The sequence below is a fragment of the Temnothorax curvispinosus genome, unplaced genomic scaffold (assembly GCF_003070985.1).
Source record: "Temnothorax curvispinosus isolate PA1 unplaced genomic scaffold, ASM307098v1 QBEX01017680.1, whole genome shotgun sequence".
NCBI lineage: Eukaryota > Metazoa > Arthropoda > Insecta > Hymenoptera > Formicidae > Temnothorax > Temnothorax curvispinosus.
The window spans coordinates 3,624-9,267 of NW_020227460.1; the positions used below are offsets into that span (position 1 = coordinate 3,624).

Sequence of the window (5,644 nt, forward strand, 5' to 3'; positions counted from 1 at the left end):
TTTAATTGTATTTGTCCATAAATCATACAAATCTTATAAATTTGAAATTTAATTAGCAGAAATAATAAGATTATTTTCTGTTTATAATCAATTTTAAATGCTATTAACAACGATCACTATTATTTTTAATTAAAATGTCTGAAAAATTAATATATTAAATATTTTTTATCAAGAAAAGGAATAATAAAAATATTCCTTAATAACGATAGTTAAGTTTATCTATCCCATAGCATAACACAACAAATATCACAATAAATATCAATAGCAACTAAATAACATTACTATAACTTATCAAATATTTAATAACGTATTATGTATAATATTGCAGATTACAAGTAACGTAATATAAAAGAAAAATTGTATCGTTAGTAATAAAAAAAATTAATAGCACAAATCGTATTAATGAGAATATATGTACAATACAATCTGAGTGACTTCTATAAGAATTTATAGATAGAATAAATTATTTTATAAATTACAAATTTACTGATTTCAGATCGATGAAGAGGGTAAATATATATTAGAAAAAGGTCTTGCAGATTTTGATAATCTTATATCTGACGAAGCCAAGAGAAACCAAGCGAAGGACACTGTTCGCAAGTGCTATGAAACACGTAATAAATATATTCCATTATTTATATATTACATTACTTATTATTATTATTTATGTGCATCCCAGTGCGTACCAAAAGTTCCCAGTAGAGTTCAAGTCAAATTTTTTAAATAAAAACCCCCATTTTTTATTTTTTCAATTTTTTCCATTAATCAATTTGAACAACTTTTGTCAAAAACATATTTTTATTTGCCTTATACTTTTTGAGATATGTTTAAGGAAAACTTGGTAACTTTTCCAATATTTAGCTTACGACATCTCGATAACTATTCGTCGGAGAGAAAAGTGATACAGGACAAAACTTGATTTGGTTTCAAGAATATGCTATTGCAGTAGTACCTCAACTTTTTTAAATACTTGTGTATACATGAATGCTGCAAGAAAATGTATTCCATATTTTATTTAAAAAATTTGACTTGGGCCTCAACACGAGCCCCGGACTTAAAATCTAATAAGATTTATTGGCCCCTTTGAATTTTATCTGAAATGTTTTTCCAATAAACCAATATACTTTCTGAGATAATTGGTCGTTCCGAAACTTTTGGTATACGCACGGTATAATAATTTTTTTAATTTGTTATATAAACAATATAATTATACGATATATTTCCAGTTTCTTAAATAATCTTTTATTATTGCAGTTGAATATAAAGGACCCAAAGAAGCTAATACAGAACAGACAATGAAGGGTGTCCAGTGTGCGTTGCCTACGGTAGCTCTTATCGACAAACCCTAATTGAAGAAATACATTCTTTTCTTTACGTAAAACTCTTTCTATGTAAAAAAATAATAGCAGGTTGTAGAAATCCCGCATTAATAATCTTTATTTTATGTGTTTTTAATATACTTTAAAGGTTTCTTGTTGCTTTTTCTTAAACTGTAACTGAGTTGTTTGTGCTAATAATGCAATAAAATATAACATTTGTTTTTTTCAAAACATTTTTGAAATATTTTACTTATTTATATCAATTCCTGTAGGGGAGACCGGGGCGAAGTCGGTCCTATTTTTTGGTGCCGATTTTTAACAACAAAATAAATCAACAAAATAAATCATTTTAGTGAAATATAGTATACCATTGTAAAAAGTGAACACTCTTGGCTACAAAATTTATATAGGCATTTTTGGTCTACGTCGCTTTGTTCAACCGGTATAGAGTAAAAACGACCAAGGTGCAAACATCAAAAAGTCAAAATTTCCGGGGCGGAATTGTTACACTCCCGGAGCCGCATCCAAATGTGTTATATCATTATCATTCTTTCTCGGCTAGTCGGCCAACGTAGAGCTCGGGACGCCGAATTTTTTTGTGGCTACTTTTATCTTAATACTAGCTTTCTTTACCGCAAGAACTGCCTTCTTAAGCTGCTCCTTGTCGACGGCAACCGTTTTGCGATGGTACGTGCGTAACCATTTTCCTGCAGTTGAGAAATACAATGACGCATTTGCAACGGAAAATAAAGTGAAACCACCGGGACGAGTCCGCTCCGGTGGCTCGGTCACGACTTCGCCCCGAACACAAGTTTTAGGTTTGGTCGCTTATAAAATAATAGAAATCAATGAAAATAAAAAAACTGCACTGGATTCGTTTTCAGCATGCATTACTCTTTAAAATCACTTTTACTTTGAGATTCGGAGAGACAATAATACTTAAGATATTACAAACTTTCGACGCGGAAGAAATTTTACTTTCGACCTGCGAAAACACGTTTGCTTCGATAAGAATCACAACATGGCACGTAACCTCACTAAACTCCGTTGGTCACGTGGGCACCATAAGCCGCGTTTACTGTATTAATGGCGAGTTCACACAACATACAGAATTCGAGATAATTGCAAAAACGACTCCGTCCCGGGGCCGACTTTGCCCCGGTTTCCCCTACTATACGTAATTAAAATGGTACACTGTTGGAAAATTTGTGTTAAATATAACATAAATCACATGTCCCAAACGGTCCACTCAAAGTTTTGCGTTAATTTAACATAATATGGATGTGTTAAATGTGGTAACACCGATACTATGTTAAAATATTTCAACAGAAAGAAAATGTAATTTTAATCTTTATTTGAGATTAATTATGTGTACAATTAACATAACTTTTAAGTTAAAGTTAAGATTGTAGAATAATAAAATCAACACTCTTCTTCTGTAAATTTTTATTTACATTTCTATTAGTATAGAATAAAATCAACGCTCTTTTTCTGTAAATTTTAACACATTTAATAAATACGTTTAAATTGTGTTACTTTAACATATTTTTAAAATTATTTTAATAATTTTACATTTTAAATTTGTTAAGTTCAATTAACATAGCAGGCATATGTTAAATCTACACATGTATGTGTTGATTATTTTACACAAAAATTTTAACAAAACTACAAAAATTTTTCAACAGTGTATATAAAAAAATATAATTTTTTAATTTTAATTATGTTATTTATAAAAACTCTTATAAAGAAAGTCATTACAAAATATTAGATATAAAGAATTATAAAAATAATATAATTAATATTTGTAAAGTTATATACAATTTAAAAAAACGTTTTTCCATAACCTTGTTTTATTTTTTTTCAAGTGCGAGTCGAAAAGAAGGCAATTAGAAAATCGTGATGGAAAGAGTAAACCTATTGAACTCTGAATAAATATGTGCAATTAATAACTTACGCTGCGAATTAATATTTCGTCTTCAATCGTTCAGCCATTCTAGAATCTCTTACAAATCTTATATTTTTTTCGAAATAATTTGCTTTGTATATATATATTAAAGTCTCTATGCTCTATCTTTCCTTTTTCGTATTTTTACGTTACCTTATATATAAATTTCTTTATATTTTTTTGTTTACATTCATATTTTTCCTACATATTGCATTATTATTTACATTATTATAATATAACCATTCAATAGATGTTTAAAAAAACTCAGTTATTTTTCTATTAATTCTATTTTCTTATTCTTTATTTTTACTCTTATTTCTCTTTCTTTATTACATCCCGAAACCTCAAATATTTCATGAATTATGCTACATCTGGTACACCTGTACGCAAGCTTATATGAATAAACAAAGTACCAAGTAACCTTAACGCCTTGTGAATTATTTAGTGTCACGACGGTGATAAAGCGCAACGTTTTAACGGCCAGCCACTGCAAACGCAATATGCGGCAACCACGTACATATATACGCGCTTATGTATGTGTAAAAGCGAAGATGGAGTTCGCGTAAGCGACTCACGTCGCCGGTTATAATGACAGTCGGTAATAGTAGAAGTTAGTTTGTATATGCGGCGTCGCATAAAATTGTAGCCGGACGAAACAAGGGTTGGAACAAGGTGTTGGAGAAGGTGACATTTCAGATACCGTGGCAAATAGCTGGGTTTAAAAGCGATTATCGTCCATCGAACGCCCTTTTTAAACCTAAAAATAAAGGTAAACTTCTAATTGAGATTTTTAATCTTTTAATTTAAATGAAAATTTTTTAATTTTCTATTTAAATTCTACAATATTAAAATTCCAAAATAAAATAATATTTTATAAAATAAAAAAATATTTTAGAAAAAGTCTAAAGAATAAACAAATTGCTATTTTTGTCTTTTCTAAAAATTCTATTAAAAATAAATAATATAATTGAAAATAAAATAAATAACAAAAATAAAAATAAAGATAAAATAATATAAACCAATATTTCTAAAATATTTCTGAAATAAAAGTCAATAGTAATAATATTATTTCGAATCTACGTAATATTATTCAGATTAAAATCGTGTGAAGTGTAATAATACACATTAAAATATAATCCTATATTCTGAAAAAAGATAAGATCAATTGTTTATTATGAATACAGGCGTATATCATCTGTAATTCCAGCTACATTTTATTACCCAATAATTCCGAAGGCGATAACAAGGCCAAAAAAATTTCGTTTTCGCAGAAACTATTTGCTGTTAAACATAACCGACAATAGGCAAGATCAAATTAAAGTTTGAGTCCGTATATCTGTTGCACGTTGTAACAAAACAGCATGTTGGCGACCTTGAGCAGTGACGTAATTACTGTCATTATTTTTTATCATTTGTAATCATCGTAATTTGCCGCTACCATTTTTATCACTTATTATTTTATCATAATCCTGTTTTTTTTTTAATTCGTTATCTATTACTCAATAAACGTGCAGTATTGTTCTATATTTCGATACTTTGTTTAATAAAAATATATTTTGTATATAAAATTATTAATTATTATTATATCTTATTAATATATAATATTATATACTATATATCTTAATTATATCAATTGTATTAATATTTCAGAGTGTAATTTTGTAAATGTAATTATTAATATAAGCATCGTATTACATATAAAATGTCTTTTTAAATCTCAAATTGTAAAATTGCAATTATAAGTGTAATTTTAATTTTATTTTTTATATAAACATTAATATATTCGTGGAAAAAACCGGGCTAATTAATAGCCGATCGCTGTTGACGGTGCGAAAATTATATTTATTGAGTCAGTATCAAACGCTCATGAAAGATGGTTGCTTCTTATGAACTGGTGAAGTGTTTCTCTTTATGGCTGGCACCTAGAAGAGACCACATAGAATACCTTGTCATCCGTGAGTGGTCACCGTCATGTTAAATTAAATTGTTACAATCTACATCTCACACAGCACATTGCTGAAGATAGTCCGAATAGGGACCGAAACATACGTTTAATTCCAAAGAAGAATAAATATAATTTCTGCACCGTCAACAGCGATCAGCTCTTAATTAGCGTGGTTCCTTCCACGTATATGGACATCCAACAGAGCCTTATCTCTCCAATTAATATATTACTAAATAACATGTTTATTAATAATATAAGGCTAAAATTCTCTATATATTTTTACTTACACTAAAAAAATATATATATTTTGGGGAGGGTCCCGTTTGCCTACAAAACGATTGCCTACAGGTTCGTTTGCACACACCCATTACACACAATCCCGATAGCACACATTTCAAATTGCCTACAGAGCGATTGCCTACAGGCATTATTGCG

At 28.9% G+C, this 5,644-nt stretch overlaps 1 long non-coding RNA gene across 1 annotated transcript; it reads left to right on the plus strand.

Moving 5' to 3' along the window:
- The first annotated feature begins 472 nt into the window (after nt 1-472).
- LOC112467614 lies at nt 473-1,550 on the plus strand. Its single transcript, XR_003042282.1, has 2 exons — nt 473-614; nt 1,255-1,550. It is a non-coding gene; the product is annotated as an uncharacterized LOC112467614 (long non-coding RNA).
- The last annotated feature ends 4,094 nt before the right edge of the window (nt 1,551-5,644 follow it).